Here is a 13,606-nt window from a genome sequence, read left to right on the forward strand (position 1 = left end):
GCCCAACTTGGGTAATAAAGAAGCAAACCTATCTCGTCCAATAGATTTTGTAAAAATATCAGCATGCTGAGCTGATGTGGGAAGATGAGTAGTAGTTATAGCTTTAGACTGAAGGTGCTCTCGTATGAAGTGTCAATCTATTTCAATATGTTTGGTACACTAATAAAACACTGGATTAGCAGCTATGTGAAGTGCCTTGTTGTCAAAGTATAACTTCATGGGTTGTGGATGAGAGAGACTGAGATCAGAGAAGAGTTGTTTTAGCAACAATAGTTCACTGGTGGCGACTGCCATCGCACGATACTCGGCTTCAGCAGAAGAGCATGCCACTGTTGCTTGTTTCTTACTCTTCCATAACAAAGGAGAGCGACCCAGAGTTGTGAGATAGCCAATGATGGATTTCTGAGTGGTTGGGCAACCAGCCCAATCCGAGTCACAGTAAGATCGCAATTGGAGATCACAATCAGCCGAAAGAAGTATTCCTTGATCAGGTGTAGCCTTTAAGTATCGAAGTACATGTATTGCAGCATCTAAATGTTGTTGTCTAGGATCACTCATAAACTGACTTAGAATATGAATTGAATAAGTGAGTTTTGGTCTTGTAATAGTGAGATAGAGAAGACGACCCACAAGTCACCTATACTGATCAGGGTGAGAAATTGGCAAGACCGATTTAGGTCCCAAACGGTGTTGTTGCGTAATAGGAAACGTATTGGGTTTACAACCTAGCATGCCTGCATCCTTAAGGATGTCATGGGTAACTTCCATTGACTGAGAAAAATGCCTGAGGAAGACCAAGGAACCTCAATTCCAAGAAAATATCAAAGGACTTTGAAGTCCTTAATTTGAAAGCACTGTCGTAGGTAGTCCTTGAGAGTAGAAATACGACCTGGGTCATTTCCGACAATCACCATGTCATCAACATATGCAAGTACAACAAGAAAGTTGCTTGATTGTACTAAGGTAAAAAGGGTATTAATAGCAACTGATTGTCTGAAACCCCGTTGATGAAGAGCATGAGCTTGAGTCTCAAACCCATTGCGTGAGGCTTACTTGAGACCATAAATGAACCTATTCAAATGACATACATGCTGGTCCTTATGAGGTAAAAGTGCAGGTGGAGGAACCATGTAGATTTCTCCATGAAGAGTACTATGGAGAAAGACATTGTCTACATCCATCTGATAGAGTTTCCAATTTCAAGTTGCAGTTAGAGCCAAAAGGCAGCATACTATTACAAGCTTAGCAACTGGGGCATATGTCTCTGTATAATCAATGCCTTTTGTTTGAGTGTAGCCCTTTGCCACTAAGCGGACTTTGTAATGCTCAACAGTACCACCGGGCTTGAACTTGACTTTGTAGACCCAACGGCACCCAATGGGAGTCTTTCTAGGTTGGGGAAGTGATAATGTCCATGCCACTAGTGTGTTCATTTAATTATGAACTAATACATGGTTGTAAACTATCACAAACTGGTTCAGTTCTAGGTGTTTGATTAGGCATTGCATTAGCTACCATGTCATCAACAGCTGGTAGAGGTATAACTAGTGGTGGAAATGGGTCCAAAGGCATGTTGCCATCAACAAAAGGAAATTTGTGTTCAAAGAAAATTACATCTCTAGATGCAAATATCCACTTAGTAATCAAGTCATATAATTTGTATCATTTTTTACCATTAGGATATCCAAAAAACACACATCTAGTGACACGAGCATCAAACTTATCACGCCCATGTCGGAATGTACTTGCATAACAAAGGCAGTCAAATGTACATAGATGACTATATGAAGGAGGCTTGTTGAAAAGAAGTTCATATGGTGATTTTCCAACAAGTATTGGAATTGGCAAATGATTAATGATGTAAGCTGTTGTCAAAACACACTCTCCCCAGAATTCGATTGGTAGGTGCATTTGGAACCGTTAAGCCCTTTCTATCTCAAGTAAGTTTTGGTTCTTGTGCTCAACGACTCCAAGTTTGATGCAAGATTCCACATGCTGTCAAGTAACCTTGAACAGGTCCAAAAAGAAATTTGGATCCATTGTCCGAACGGATATATTTAACTTGAGCATTGAACTGTGTTTTGACCATTTCACAAAACATTATAAGAAAAGAACAAGCATTTGATTTATATCGTAACAAATACAACCATGTGGCTCGAGTACAATCATCTACAATTGTTAATAAATAATGAGCTCCAAAATGGGACGGGGTGTGATAACCTCCCCAAATATCACAATGCATGAGTGCAAACTGTGCATCAGATCTGGTATGACTAATGGGAAAGGAAATATGTGTTTATTTCTTTCGCAAGCATGTGTCACAACAATCATCGTTAGGTACAATAATGTGCAATTCAAGAATTAAAGTGAATTTTTCATAGGAAGCATGGCCCAACCTTGAATGCCACACACATGGATCATGAGTATGGGTATTGTGCAAAGAGAAGGATGGTGGAAGGGAAGCAAAGTGATACAGTCCATCACGCATTAGGCCCACACCAATCAGCTTCTTGGAAATCAAGTCTTGATGAGCACAGAAAGTAGAAAGCACAACATAGTACAATTCAAGTCTTTGGTAAGTTTACCAACAAATATAAGATTGTACTAAAACCCCAGAATGAACAATATGTCCTTTAGTCCAGATCTGAAGACAATGTTATGTCACTTTGTGACTGAATTGGTAATAGTGTTTCATTTGACAATTAAACCGGTTTTAGCACTGATGCCAATGTACTAGATGTAGTATCAAATTCAAAGTTAGTAGGAACCATATGATTTGAGGCCCGACTACCCAAAAGCCAAGAAGAGGTAGTGACCTTACCTGCAAAGTTGGTTGAGAAAGTGTGTTTATCATTATTCAGTAAATCAAATAGACTGTTGATGGTGCTTAATAACTATTCATACTGCTCCTTGGACAAGCTGCAAATCAAAGAAGTTGCTTGGACTAAGCTCGTGCCAACAACAAATTTTTCTTGATTGCTAGTGTTCCTCTTGGATGTGGACTTTGGTCGAGTTCCCCAATTTAGTGGATACCTAAACAATTCAAAGTAGTGATCCTTACTGTGACCCTGTTTCTTGCAGTGCTTACAACGAATCTTGGACCTTTCTTTTCCTCCTTTCGAGTTAAATCTTGGAAGTATCACATGAAAGGCAGTGGCTTCCGCAGTTGGACCATGTTGAGCAATTAAGGATTGATGTCTTTCTTCTTGTGATACAAGTGCATAAACCCTACTAATGCTTGGTAGAGGGTCCATGCTTAAAATTCTTGATCTAATGTTATTAAAATTTTCATTCAGGCCGAGCAAGAATTGATACACTTTATCTCTTTCCTGTTCTGTAACAAAATCCTTCTGAACTCCACAAGTACACAGTCCACAAGTACATGATAGTCTAGCAATGTAGGCTGATAACTCATCCCAAATTACCTTGAGTTTTGAAAAGTAAACAGAGACAGGAAGATTTTCTTGCATGAGTAACATGAGTTCTTGCTTGAGATGAAAGATTCTTGGTGCATTTCCTTCTGTGAACCTCTCCTTCAAATCTTTCCACATTTCTTGGGCTTTTTCAACATAGGCTACGCTTTCGTGGAGGTCTTTAGCTAAAGCATTGAATATCCATGACACTACCATGGAATTACACTTCGACCAGGCGAGCAACTCTCCCTGCTTCGTCGAATCTGGTTTTTGAATCATTCCATTCACGAAGCCAATCTTGTTCTTAGCACTGAGAGCATTAATCATGGCTAGGGTTGTCAATTGGACTGAATTTGGTCCAATCTAGTCCTATCCATCATTGGTCCATTTACAAATGAATTGGACCAAATCCGTTCCAAACCCATACAAATCGGATCCAGTCCAATCCAATTAAAATGCAAATGTACTGGATTGGACCCAATCTTGTCCAAATTAAATATTCTCCTAGGAAAATGTTTTCTCTAGAAAATATTTTGGTTGCAACTAACATAATGAAGGGAAACAAAATGTTTTCCCTTTGAAAAAGAAGATGATCTGCTCATTACACAATTGTGGTCCGTCAATCTCCTTTGTTTATATGATAAAAGATAAATTTACTCTGAAACAATGAAAAACAGAGCTGCCATTGAAAATCAGCTCTGCCCTCCTAGAACAGAGCTGCCCATTACAAAACCAATTTATCTCAATGGATCAAATGTTTTCCTAGGCAAGACCACAATTGCCTTCAGAGTTGCCCTTGAAAAAGAAGATGAACTGCCCTCCCAGAACAGGCATCAGAAGTGAAGCATCACATAGAGTTATCCCCTTCGAGGACAAAAGGCACAACTTTGAAATAGGTCCAAATGATTTCCACTAGGAGATTACTCTTGGGATACAAATCATACAATGACACAAGTATATAAACAAAGTTGGGAGAAAACATGAATATGTAAACCATTGAATTGAAAGATAACATGAGGTATAATAAAGAATCGCCTTTTTCTATAGAAACACCATTGGGTTGAAATCTCTTAAAGAATCACAACAAAGTTCAGTAAGAGAGTTTTCATTAAATGCATTTTTATAAGGAGGAATTAAGAAGTTTGCAGAAAGTAGTTCTTCTGTGACCAGACCATGCATCAGGGTCAAACTACCAATCCCTGCTGGAACAATGTTCTTGCAAAACTGCAGCAAAAAACAAAGGCCACGATAACCGTATGATATATGCTGTTCTGAGAGAAATTAGCAGAAAGAACTAATAATCCATGTAAAATTTTTGAAATAGAAATTGTTCAATATAAAGGCCCATAACAAGATGTTAATTGAAAATATGAAATGCTATTCATTAGTCAAAATCACCATATGGACCCAAACAAAAAGTTTAATCAAAATAAGAAAAAATTATTTTGATACAAGGCTGACTTTCTTATTAGGGACCATTACTTGGCCACAAAGTCGACTTTTCTTATTAGGGACCATATCGTATTGTAAATCGTAAAGAAAGTTGTACTTAAAAAATAGATTTTACCCTATCTTTACTACTAAAAAATGAAAAATAAATAATACTAAAAAACTTAAATCTATAAAGTGATTTTACTCTATCTTTAATTCATCTCTACCATATATGTACTTAAAAAACTTCTAATATGACCTATTATCGGTAGTAAAATGAGAAGAAGTGGGACAATCTCCATCCATCTTGATCTTTTGGATCCTGTAAGCAAACTTAACTGAGAAAATTCCATTTCTTGTCAAAAGCCCAAAGACCACCTATTAGCCTGACCTGAACTAGCTAGTAAGGTATATATAATTTCTTGATTTTAGCATAAATCATGGGGGGAGGGGGGAGGCTATTGATCAAGTCCACATTGAAAGTTGTACACTGTCCAACACACATCTCTCCCAGGTCCTTACATTGTTGGAAAGATGATTAGCTACCCAGGTCAAGTTACTGCCCACAAGCTTTCACAAGGAAGTTAAAAAAAAAAGGAGAAAAGAAGGGAGCCAAGGGTTTTGCCATATGTCTACACTGTCACCCCTGCCAACCCCATGAGCATCCACTAGCTAGGGGTCTTAGTGTAACATGTAACTAGAATCCATATTGTTTTAGACCTCATTGTCAGATTAGATCAGTCTACACTCTCTTGGCAACTTGAGCCTAGTCCATTGACCTTCCTCATAATCTGTAAGTAATAAGTATGCCAAAAAAGCAAGAGTTTTGGACCACAATATATATAATTAATTTGGGTTGTCTCTCAAAGATTAATTAACATAGCATACACTCCATTGAGTGCCTACAACAGTCAACAGTCAACAGTCAACACTCATGGTAGAAACTGAAAAGAGTTTCAACTTCCAAGGATGGTCCCTTCATTTTTCCTACAATTACTTTCTCTTTCAATTCTATTGCCTCCTCTAAATCAATAAACGAGATCTCAATTTCACAACCATGCATGTTTAATATCCACTTCTCACAAAATCACTTTTTTGCTCATGCTTTATTAAATGTGGCTCACCAAACTGTTTTTGTACGTCTGATTTTTTTTTTTCAATTGAACTTAATTTTTAAGTTACCCTTTTAGACTGTCAAATGTAATTGTTAATATATCTCTCCCTCTCCAATCCAATAAATCTCATTGTTTTCTTTCTTGGGTTTGTAATATATCTCTCTTTGCATAGCATATTTAATACAAGAGTAAATTAAGGGAATGTCATTGTTTGTTGGTAGCAAAGCATAGACAAAATAATTCTTAATCTTGGGAATGTTAGTAAGTGACAAGTTGAAGTTGCAAGAGATGATTAAAGGGCTCATAGTTTAATGAGTACCTATGGTTAAAATATAAAGATGGTGACTATAGTGCAGATTATGAAGATATTGATGACAGTGATGATGAAGATGACGAGTGCTGCGATGAGGATGATATTATCTAGTAAACTGAATTGGATTGGATTGGTCCAATCTATTGTCTTATTGGACTGATCAACCTGGACTGAATTGGACTGGTCCAATCCACTGTCTTATCGGACTACTCAACATGTTCAACTTGGACCAGATTGGACTGGTCCAATCCACTGTCTTATTGGACTGTTCAACCTAGACCGGATTGGACTGGTCCAATCCATTGTCTTATTGGACTGTTCAACCTGGACCGAATTGGACTGGTCCAATCCACTATCTTATTCGATTGATCAATCTGGACTGGATTGGACTGGTCCAATCCACTATCTTATTGAGTTGATCAATTTGGACTGGTCCAATCCACTGTCTTATTGGACTGTTCAACCTGGATTGGATTTGACTGGTCCAATCCATTGTCTTACTGGACTGTTCAACATGTTCAAATTGGTTTTAATTCAATTCAGATTGTGTCCAACCCAAACATAGTCGAATGGTCCATTGATAATCCCAATCTTATCTTCTATCAATATAAATCATTACAAATGGACTAGGTCCAATCCAATCCAAAATTTATAAGCAAATATTTTATAAAAAAAATATAAGAAAAAATACCCATGAAGCAAAAATGTCCAAACTAGATGCATGGCATATGCTCCAATATCCTGAAACAAAAGCATTTGCTTAGTTAAATTACATAAAGACAAACATTTTGCAAATCAATAGGAAATACACAATTTACATGTTCGGTTAGTGTCAGTTGTAGAAGTCACACATATAGGAGAGGTAGTGGCTGCTTCAAGATCAAATTCTAAAAATAATAATACACAACCAAAAACACATATTAGAAACAAAAAAACATATAAATAAATAGAAACATATAGAAAATATAACAACTCTTTAAGATCCAATTTTTAACTTACTTTTTTGTAATTGGAGCTTTTAACCAATCTTGCCCACAAACCAAAGCCTCCATAGTCTCTGGAAGTAATGAAGTATGACATTGATCCACTATTCTGCTCCCAATATTGAATGTTCCCTCAGATGCTACAGTGGATACTGGAAGTGCCCAAATATTTCATGCCAATCTAGAGAGTTTTGGAAACTTGAGACCATCAACTCGCCAAAATCTCAAAATATCAAGCCCTTCACTTCTAGGAAATAGCTTTTCTTCAAGATAAAAATCTAACTCTGACTTTTGAGTCCCTAGACAACATTCCGAATGCTCTTTAGTCAACCACCGATCAAAACCTCTCAAAAAATCTACAATACCATGAATCTTCAATGGCTGAGATGCAACACTAGAGTCTACAAGTGACCTATCCTCTATATCAAAACCCGCATACTCTAAATATAGGTCATTTAGTGCCTCTCTAACTCTTGTAATAATGCCTCTCAGTAGTCTCTCCATAAATGAGATTGTAGTAATATGTAACAATCTCCATCTTAAACCTGGGATCAAGAACAACAACAATTAGAAGCATCAAAGAACATTCATCCCAATATTTATCAAAATTTTGCTTCATTCTATTTGTCATTGAACGAACATACTCATATTCACTATCTAGCCATTGAAGCAACAAAAGCTTAATTGTGCAAATATCGAGAAAAAAAATACATTTGAGGTTGGAGAAGTAGTACTTGAGAATTTTTTTATGTAGATGTAAAAAACTTTTAAACAATCCTGTACTACTATCCCCATCTTTTATTCCTCATCAGATGGTAGATTCTTGTAGCCATGGTCAACCTCAACTAGTTGACAAAATGCTTCCTTCAACTCTAAAGCCATGTCCAACATGTCATATGTAGAGTTCCATCGCGTTGGACAACCAACAACCACCCCTCTCTTATACTGTACTTTTGTTTGGCTTCTTGCATTGTCAAATTTTTGCTTCTTATAGGGTGTCAGCTTTACATATTTAGTATTTTCTCGAATCTTATGTAACAATGGTGATACTTCTCTCAACCCATCTTGTACAATAAGATTTAAGATGTGAGCAACACATCTCACATGAAATAGATCACCATGCAATGGGAGTCCCTTAATACAAAGTTGATTCCTGAGCTCCCTAACCATAACATCATTGTTAGAGGCATTGCCAACTGTTATAGAACATTTTTTTTTTATCAATGTTCCAAGTTAACAACCTCTCCATAACAGTTTCTTACAAAGTGTTTCCATCATGGGGACACTCAATCGCCACAAATGCAATAGTTTTCTTTTTCAACTCCCACCCATCATCTATAAAGTGTGTTGTTAAACAACGATACCCCAAATTTTGTTCCAAAGTCCACATATCGGTGGTTAAGCTAATCCTACAATCCAACCCATCAAAGTATTTGTACAACTTCTCCTTTTCATCCAAGTAAATCTTCATGACATAATTCTTTATTGTATTTCGGGAAACAAGCCTAAATGATGGTTGAAAATTATTGACAAATATTTGAAAAAACTCTTCTTCAACTATACTAAAAGGATGCTCATGCTTTATTATCATCTTTGCTAAGTCCATTCGGTTCCTATGTTGGTCAAATTTGAAGTTTTCTACAACTTCTTGTTCACTTGTGCCCATTTGTTTTAATTTAGGACATTTTGGTACATGCCCTAAAATGTGGCTCGTTCCTTTAGAACTTCCACCTATATATTGTTTTCTGCGATGTTTACAAATAGCTCTTTGCTCCCTAGAATACAATTTTATATTCTTAAAATGCTTCCATGCTTTGGACCTAACCCTCTTTCCAGTAGAGCTAGATGCCATAGATGATTCACTCGGGTTTTTAGGCACACTTGCATTTTCAGCACTTGGTTTATCCATCCTTAATGCATTAAGAAAAGAAATAAATTAATTTTCACATTAACATGAACAATAAGAAAGCCTAATAGATTGTTTACAAACAAGGCTTTCAATGGATAGGACATTGGTCTAATTCGATCTGCTCCAATATGAGCCCATTAAAAATGGACCATGTTAATTAGGTCCGGACTAGTCCAATTCAACATTGTCTTATTGGATTGTCCAGCCTGTCCAAATTGGTTTTGATTCGAATAAGGTCCAACCAAACCCGGTCCATTGACACCTCCATTTACAAGGATACAATTATAAATCCCTACACTGTTTACAACTTGTGCATTGAATATGCCTCTTCTAGTGTAAAATTAAAAAGAAAATGCAATTGAATACCAAATTTAAGAACAAGAAAAAGGGTTCAACTATGATACCGAAAAAACCTAAAACCAAATCACCAATCAACCAATATCATAAAACTGGTATCCAATCAGATCATATTTATCAAAATTCATGGGAGGGTTTGATTGGTCAAAGCCCTTTCAGTATCATGTCTTTCTGATAGCATAGATTTTCCCCAAGGAAAAAATATTTAATTTTAACTTAATACATCAATTCTATTAGAATTTATAAGATACATAAATATGACATTTGATAGATTTATCCATTCTGTTAATGTTTATAAAATATTGATTTTGAAGATTATTATTTTTAATTTTTAGTTAAACATAAATGTGCTATTATTTATTTGCGTTGCATTTGGGTGACTTAAGTTCAAATCTCATCAATTGCAAGGTTATATTTCTGATAAAAATATTTAATGGCACAAAATTAGAAATTCAAAATTCAAATCTCAGGCTGTAGCAAACAAATATTCAGACAGTGGCAAACTCTGTGCTAGGTTCTACCAAACATTGTAGCAGACAAATATTCAAACAGAACCATTGGCATTCCAAGAAATATTCAAACAGAACCATTGAATATTCAAACATAAATATTCAAGATATTCCAAGAAACATTCAGACTGTAGCAAACAAATATTCAAACAGAACCATGTATTGCTGTTTACAATTAAAATTAAGAGAGTATCTACCAAACTCTATGCTAGGTTCTAATGACAGAGGATACCTGAATGAACAAATTGCAGAGGTCAGAGGAGACTATCACTTGAGAGCAAGATGCAAGAGAAAAAAATCACCAAAATATGATTGCCTGAGTGAAGAGGGAGTGTTGTCGCCGCAGGAGAAAGTGAGAGGCATCGAGAGAAGAGAGAGTGTTGTACTGCTGTCACTAGAGAAAGTGAGAGGGCATTGAGAGAAGAGAGTGTTGTACTACTGTCAATAGAGAAAATGAGAGGGCACTGAGAGAAGAAGAAGCTCTGTCATTGGAGAAAGTGAGAGGGAAATAGGAAGATTTCCGGAGAAAGGGAAATACGGCTGGAGTTCATTCGAAGCTTCAAACGAAATACCGTTGTCCGCCGGCGACCAAGCTTGTTGTGGCGAGGATGCATGTGGGGTGTTTGTTGGGGAAGGGTAGGGTGATCATTGAGCAAATGAGGGTGGATACTAAGACTCAAATTAGATTCCTTCCAAGGAATCACAATCTACCTCGGTGTGTATCCATGTCGGAGGAAATCGTTCAAGTAAAACCTTCCTCCTTTTTAATGTACGATTTATCTTGTTTCTTGGTTTCCTTTAACTAACCATTGCATGTTGAAACATTTGAGGTAATGACATGGCTCAAAGGCAACTTTTTAAAAGTAGCTTTTATGTTCTAGCAAAGTAGATTAGATAAAACCAAAGTACCCTTAAGAGACCGAATCTCTTCTCGCGATCAACAACTTTGATCAACCAGAAATGCCATGTAAAGAAGAAAGCTATAAGCAAATTCCTTGATGGATGTAGTGACGGCAGTTGCAAACGATGGATGTAGCAACCATGACAGTGGTGAAATTTTTCAGCAGTTGGGTTTTATTTTGAAAATTTGAGAAATAGTGGAGGGCAATTGTCATAACTAGTAGGAGTACTTTAATACAATACTGAAACAATATGAGTATAGTTTGTCATTTGGGGTAGTTTAAGAAATTTGCCCTTATTAATAAGCACTTAAGGGTAAAACATCAGAGTGAATGACGTGGTGAAGTAGGGAACGACCCCCATGAACAGCAAGGAGAAGCAGTGGTGATGTTCATTGGACCATCATCACCACCACCAATCGGACAAGGTGCCAAAGTCTAAAACAAACCCCATGCAAGGTTGAGTCATCCTGGCTTGGGAAGAGGGGACGATCACTCCCACTGCATCACTGTCATCAATGATGGTCGAAGGCAGAAGCAGAGTCTCTGCCATCACCATCTCCCTCCCTCCCTCCCTCCCTCTCTCTCCCCTCCTATCCTTCACCGTGCTCATCCTCGAAGTCTCCCAAGTCCTATTTCTATAGGACCAGTACCAAAACAACCCACTTTACCCTCCAATCGCCTGCATCATCAACCTTGACATCTCGATCGACAACTTAGAAGTCGATCATTTCCGATTAGATGCAAAATAGCCTTTGCGGGGCTCATTGATTCAATTCACCGTTTGGTCTGCAATAGAAAGACAGGGGAGGAATGAAAAAGATTGAGAGTGAGAGAGAGAGAGAGAGAGGAAGAAGAAGAAGAAGAAGAGGAGAGAGAGAGAGAGAAATCGACGATGACTTACCTTGCCATCGCCGGAGCTTCGGTCCAAATCCGTTCTTCAAACTTCAGCTCCAAGGAGAGAGGGTTAAAAAGTTGGAATCGGGTAGTGAGAAGAGTTTGAGGGCTTTTATGTTATTTTTTTATTTTATTTGAAGAAACAGGAATGGGCTCCGATTCCTGGGGGTGGGTTGGGAATGGCCATTCCCTCAAATGGGGGATTGCCATTCCGCCTGGAAGGGGAATCAGATTTCGATTCCACCCAACCAAACGCCTGGAATCATTCTGATTCCGATTTTGGACCCTTATTCCTTCAAACCAAACAGGGCCTAAATCCTTAAACCCTAAATTCTTAATCTTAAACTTTAAACCCTATAATTTAAAGTTTAAGCCCTTAAAATTACAAAATCACCTTAAACCCTAAAACTTAAATTCTAAACTTTTAAAAACAAAAGTCTAAACCCTTCAACTCTAATGCTAAATCTTAAATTTACTAAATAAAATGCTTTGGTAGGATGCATGTCCTCCAATGGGGTAGGTATCAAATATTTCCCACCGTTTTGGCGTAACTGAATCTTGTTCTACTAATGTTGTATCTAATTATCAATATTCTTTACTACGAAGAGATTTCTTTAAACTCAACTTTGATGGCAACAATACGGGAAACCCAGGAATATTAGGTATTGGCGGCGGTATGAGACGAGAAGGCAATATAATTGCTTTATACTCAAGATCAGCCCGAGAGGGAGATTCCCTTACAGCAGAAGTATTGACTTTAATGGAAGGTGTACTGTGTACTGTGTACAAAGGGTGAAAGAATTGAATGCTAGAAAGTTGATTATTGAGGGTAATTGGAAATTGATAATGAGGTAGTTACTTAGCGAGGAGTCAAAGATGTGGAATATGAAACAATGAAAAAGAAGAAATTCAAATGATTGAAAAAGATACGAAAGTTTCTTTCAATTGGATCAAGTGATATGTTAGCTAAACAAGGGGTGGGGAGAGAAACTTTGTTCTGGGTTGTAAATGAGGAAAATGTAATGGGGAGAGATAAGACAAATCCAGTGAGCGATATAGTACAAATTCCTGGGGAAGCAGTAGATTCAGAGGACACTCTTCACATCTTATTTGCCTTCAGCATCCTCTGTTAATGGCCGTTGGAATATTATCTGAAAGGCAAAAGTTCCTATGAGATTCCAGATATTCATGTGGAAAGCTTGGTCGAATGGTATCAAGACAAAAGACAAGTTGGTATTTCTGAACTAGCAAGATCAATTGTATGGGATATGCCAATTTGATATAGAATCTTGGCAACACCTTTTCTTTTCTTGACACTATGTCAAAGCAGTGTTTGGTTACTTGCCCAAATTGGCATTAACCCAGAGGCTATTAAAAAATCTCCATCTATCTCAGTTTGTTACTGATTGGGTGCCTACTAAATTAGTAAAAAAATAAGGAACATTGCTAAGTTTTTCATTTTGTTCTGGTTGATTTGAGATGTGAGGAATGAGAAAATATACGAGAATCGGTTACTTCACCCAGCACAGTTAATTGAGAAGGCAGAGAACTTTATTCTTCGGTAGTAAAACCAACTCTGGTAACTAAAGTGCAAACAAGGATCTTGTGGTCCAGAAGGTTCAAAATTTTGATACGATATGCCCGATATATCGATATCTTTTAAATCAATATAGGAAACACATAAAAATCGTGCATACTGTATTTTTTATGCGTATCGTATTGATTCGGGCCCGTATCATAGATTTGGTATTCTTTGTATTTAAAGAACTGAGATAAATAA

General features: G+C 37.2%; 1 pseudogene; it reads right to left on the bottom strand.

The window, feature by feature from the left end:
• Positions 1 to 7,267: 7,267 nt before the first annotated feature.
• Positions 7,268 to 9,176, bottom strand: LOC148845084 (zinc finger BED domain-containing protein RICESLEEPER 2-like; annotated as a pseudogene).
• Positions 9,177 to 13,606: the final 4,430 nt, after the last annotated feature.

This window comes from Nelumbo lutea, chromosome 7 (assembly GCF_056320005.1).
Source record: "Nelumbo lutea isolate HS-2025 chromosome 7, American lotus-T2T, whole genome shotgun sequence".
Classification (NCBI taxonomy): Eukaryota; Viridiplantae; Streptophyta; class Magnoliopsida; order Proteales; family Nelumbonaceae; genus Nelumbo; species Nelumbo lutea.